Here is a 5000-nt window from a genome sequence, read left to right as displayed (position 1 = left end):
AGGGCAACAAAAATCTAATAAAAAAAAAAAAAACTCCCACTGAAATGGCAGTCCCATAAAAGGGTCAAAGCAGTGGTCAAAAATTGATGAATAAGTGTCTTGAAACCTCCCTCTTGAAGGAATTCAAGTCATAGGAAGGTGGAAATACAGAAGCAGGCAGGGAGTTCCAGAGTTTACCAGAGAAAGGGATGAATGATTGAGAATACTGGTTAACTCTTGCGTTAGAGACGTGGACAGAATAGGGATGAGAGAAAGAAGAAAGTCTTGTGCAGCGAGGCCGCGGAAGGAGAGGAGGCATGCAGTTAGCAAGATCAGAAGAGCAGTTAGCATGAAAATAGCGGTAGAAGACAGCTAGATATGCAACATTGCGGCGGTGAGAGAGAGGCTGAAGACAGTCAGTTAGACGAGAGGAGTTGATGAGACGAAAAGCTTTTGATTCCACCCGGTCTAGAAGAGCAGTATGAGTGGAACCCCCCCCAGACATGTGAAGCATACTCCATACATGGACGGATAAGGCCCTTGTAAAGAGTTAGCAGCTGGGGGGTGAGAAAAATTGGCGGAGACGTCTCAGAACACCTAACTTCATAGAAGCTGTTTTAGCTAGAGATGAGATGTGAGGTTTCCAGTTCAGATTATAAGTAAAGGACAGACCGAGGATGTTCAGTGTAGAAGAGGGGGACAGTTGAGTGTCATTGAAGAAGAGGGGATAGTTGTCTGGAAGGTTGTGTCGAGTTGATAGATGGAGGAATTGAGTTTTTGAGGCATTGAACAATACCAAGTTTCCTCTGCCCCAATCAGAAATTTTAGAAAGATCAGAATTCAGGCGTTCTGTGGCTTCCCTGTGTGATATGTTTACCTCCTGAAGGGTTGGACGTCTATGAAAAGACATGGAAAAGTGCAGGATGGTATCATCAGCGTAGGAGTGGATAGAACAAGAGGTTTGGTTTAGAAGATCATTAATGAGTAATAAGAAGAGAGTGGGTGACAGGACAGAACCCTGAGGAACACCACTGTTAATAGATTTCGGAGAAGAACAGTGACCATCTACCACAGCAGCAATAGAACGGTCAGAAAGGAAACTTGAGATGAAGTTACAGACAGAAGGATAGAAACTGTAGGAGGGTAGTTTGGAAATCAAAGCTTTGTGCCAGACTCTATCAAAAGCTTTTGATATGTCTAAGGCAACAGCAAAAGTTTCACCAAAATCTCTAAAAGAGGATGACCAAGACTCAGTAAGGAAAGCCAGAAGATCACCAGTAGAGCGGCCTTGACAGAACCCATACTGGCGATCAGATAGAAGGCTGTGAAGTGATAGATATTTAAGAATCTTCCTGTTGAGGATAGATTCAAAAACTTTAGATAGGCAGGAAATTAAAGCAATAGGACGGTAGTTTGAGGGATTAGAACGGTCACCCTTTTTAGGAACAGGTTGAATGTAGGCAAACTTGCAGCAAGAAGGAAAGGTAGATGTTGACAGACAGAGCTGAAACAGTTTGACTAGGCAAGGTGAAAGCACGGAGGCACAGTTTCGGAGAACAGTAGGAGGGACCCCATCAGGTCCATAAGCCTTCCGAGGGTTTAGGCCAGCGAGAGCATGGAAAACATCATTGCGAAGAATTTTAATAGGTGGCATGAAGAAGTCAGAGGGTGGAGGAGAAGGAGGAACAAGCCCAGAATCGTCCAAGGTAAAGTTTTTAAAGTAAAGTAAAGTTTAAAGTCCAAGTAAAGTTTAAAGTTAGCAGTGGTGCCATCTGGTTGAAATAGAGGAGGGAAAGAAGAAGCAAAGTTATTGGAGATATTTTTGGCTAGGTGCCAGAAATCACGAGGGGAGTTAGATCTTGAAAGGTTTTGACATTTTCTGTTAATGAAGGAGTTTTTGGCTAGTTGGAGAACAGACTTGGCATGGTTACGGGCAGAAATATAAAGTGCATGAGATTCTGGTGATGGAAGGCTTAAGTACCTTTTGTGGGCCACCTCTCTATCATGTATAGCACGAGAACAACCTCTGTTAAACCAAGGTTTAGAAGGTTTAGGACGAGAAAAAGAGTGAGGAATGTATGCCTCCATGCCAGACACTATCACCTCTGTTATGCACTCAGCACACAAAGACGGGTCTCTGACACGGAAGCAGTAGTCATTCCAAGGAAAATTTGCAAAATACTTCCTCAGGTCCCCCCAACTAGCAGAGGCAAAACGCCAGAGGCACCTTCGCTTAGGGGGATCCTGAGGAGGGATTGGAGTGATAGGACAAGATAAAGATATGAGATTGTGATCGGAGGACCCCAACGGATAAAAAAGGGTGATAGCATAAGGAGAAGGATTAGAGGTGAGGAAAAGGTCAAGAATGTTGGGCGTATCTCCAAGACGGTCAGGAATACTAGTAGGGTGTTGCACCAATTGCTCTAGGTCATGGAGGATAGCAAAGTTGTAGTAAAGTAGTCAAAGAATTTCTTATAGTCAGAGGAGTTAGGTGAGAGGTATACAGCAGAGATAAATTTAGTATGAAAGTGACTCTGTAGTCGTAGCCAGATGGTGGAAAACTCGGAAGATTCAAGAGCGTGGGCACGAGAACAGGTTAAGTCATTGCGCACATAAACACAGCATCCAGCTTTGTATCGAAAATGAGGATAGTGAAAGTAGGAGGGAACAGAAAAGGGGCTACTGTCAGTTGCCTCAGACACCTGAGTTTCAGTGAGGAAAAGAAGATGAGGTTTAGAAGAGGAGAGGTGGTGTTCTACAGATTGAAAATTAGATCTTAGACCGCGAATGTTGCAGAAGTTAATTAAGAAAAAGTTGAGGGGCAAGACACTTAGGGTCGTCGACAGAAAGGCAGTCCGACCTGGGGACATTTATGGTCTCCTCCCCAGATGGGGACTCCGAGGCTGGTGTAGGAGTCGCCATGATGATTTTAAAATTTTTGAGTGAAGGGTGTGTGTGTTATTAGGTGCTTGTAGTTTTGTGTGGAGGAAGAGAGTTGTCTTTAGAGGACAGGCTGTGACTGTCCCCTTGTGTTGTGAGACACAAAGGGAAACGTTCAGTGAGGTCACAGCTGGGTTTAATGATAAGTTCACAGCACCCCCTGAACAGTGCTTTAGACCTCACTGGGAGTAATTATCGTTTCGGCAGGTGTCTACTGCCTCCTCCTCCTTTTTGTTTGTAAGTAATTATCCCACTTACAAGGTTAAGTTGGGTCAGGTCAGGTTTGGTTAGGTTAGGAAGGTTTTAGTGTACAAGTAATGCTTCTATTTGTATGTAACTCAAAAATAAATAGATAAATAAATACTATTACGTATTGTTATTATTGTTTTAAAAGCATAAGTAGTAGTAGTAGTGGTGGTGGTGGTGGTGGTGGTGGTGGTGGTGGTGGTAGTGTGGTGGTAGTAGTAGTAGTAGAAGTAGTAGTAGTAGTAGTAGTAGTAGTAGTAGTAGTAGTAGTAGTAGTAGTAGTAGTAGCTATAGATAAAAAAACAGGAAGAAAAAAAAATAAATAAAATAATAATAATAATAATAATAATAATAATAATAATAATAATAATAATGATGATGATGACGATGATAATAATAAGAAAAAGAAAATATAATAATAATAATAAGAAGAATAAGAATAAGAATAATAATTATAAGAAAAAAAAAGAGGAGGAGGAGGAGGAGAAGGAAGAGGATGAGAAGAAAAAAAAAGGAAAAAATAAGAAGAGGAGAAAGAGGAGGAGGAGGAGGAAAAGGTGGAAGAAGAGGAGGAGGAATCGGAGGAGGAAAAGGAAGGAAATGAGGAACATAAGAACATAAGAACATAAGAAATAAGGGAAGCTGCAAGAAGCGACCTGGCTTACACGTGGCAGTCCCTGTATGAAACACACCTACCTATTTCCATCTGTTATCCCCATCCATAAACTTGTCTAATCTTCTCTTAAAGCTCTCTAGTGTCCTAGCACTAACTACATGATTACTGAGTCCGTTCCACTCATCTACCACTCTATTCGAGAACCAATTTTTTCCTATCTCCTTACTAAACCTAAATTTTTCAAGCTTGAACCCGTTATTTCTTGTTCTACCCTGGTTGCTGATCCTAAGAATTTTGCTTACATCTCCCTTGTTATAACCCTTATACCACTTAAAGACTTCTATCAGGTCCCCTCTTAAACTACGTCTCTCTAGAGAATGTAAATTTAACCGCTTCAACCTCGCTTCGTAAGGAATACTCCTCATCCCCTGTATCCTTTTAGTCATTCTCCTCTGTACTGATTCTAATAGACCTATATCTTTCCTGTAATGTGGGGACCAGAACTGCACAGCGTAGTCTAGATGAGGTCTGACCGTAGTCTAGATGAGGTCTGACTGAAGAGGAGGAGGAGGCGGAGGAGAAAGAAGGAAAAGAAGAAGAAAAAAGAAATAGGAGGAAGAGGGAGAGAAGAATAAGAAGAAAAATAGGAGGAGGAAGAGGAGAAGAAGAAAAAAAAATAGGAGGAGGAGAAGTAGAGGAAGAAGAAGAAAAAGAAGAAGAAGAAGAAGAAGAAGAAGAAGAAGAAGAAGAAAGGAAAAAGAAGAAAAAAATAGTAGTATTTCAAGGGGGAAGAGAAGGAAAATATTATTATTATTATTATTATTATTATTAGTAGTAGTAGTAGTAGTAGTAGTAGTAGTAGTAGTAGTAGTAGTAATTTTCAATCGGTAGTTGGAGCAGGATGAGGATAAAATAATAGAAGTAGCAGAAAAGAAAGAAAACATCAATAACAGCTGGATAAATCTCTCTCTCTCTCTCTCTCTCTCTGAGTGGATGCCAGCAACTTCCTGATCTATCTGTGTGTCTCTGCGTCTGAATGTGTGTCCGTCTGTCTTTCTATTTATACATTTATTTGTCTTTCTCTCTATTTTATCTATTCATTTGTTTCTCTTTTTGTCTGTCTGTATGTCTGTCTGTGTGTGTGTGTCTGTATGCATGCACACAAATATGAATATATGTATATCCACCCATCTATCTATACATGCTTTTAATTAAGTGT

General features: G+C 40.9%; 1 protein-coding gene across 2 annotated transcripts in view; it reads left to right on the top strand.

The window, feature by feature from the left end:
* The window catches only part of LOC135098698 (uncharacterized), a 68791-nt gene that overhangs the window by 61465 nt on the left and 2326 nt on the right, over positions 1-5000 (top strand). The window lies entirely within an intron of this gene.

Source organism: Scylla paramamosain, unplaced genomic scaffold (assembly GCF_035594125.1).
Source record: "Scylla paramamosain isolate STU-SP2022 unplaced genomic scaffold, ASM3559412v1 Contig75, whole genome shotgun sequence".
Lineage (NCBI taxonomy): Eukaryota > Metazoa > Arthropoda > Malacostraca > Decapoda > Portunidae > Scylla > Scylla paramamosain.
Note: the sequence above shows the minus strand (reverse complement) of the source record. Positions and strands in the feature narration are given on the sequence as shown.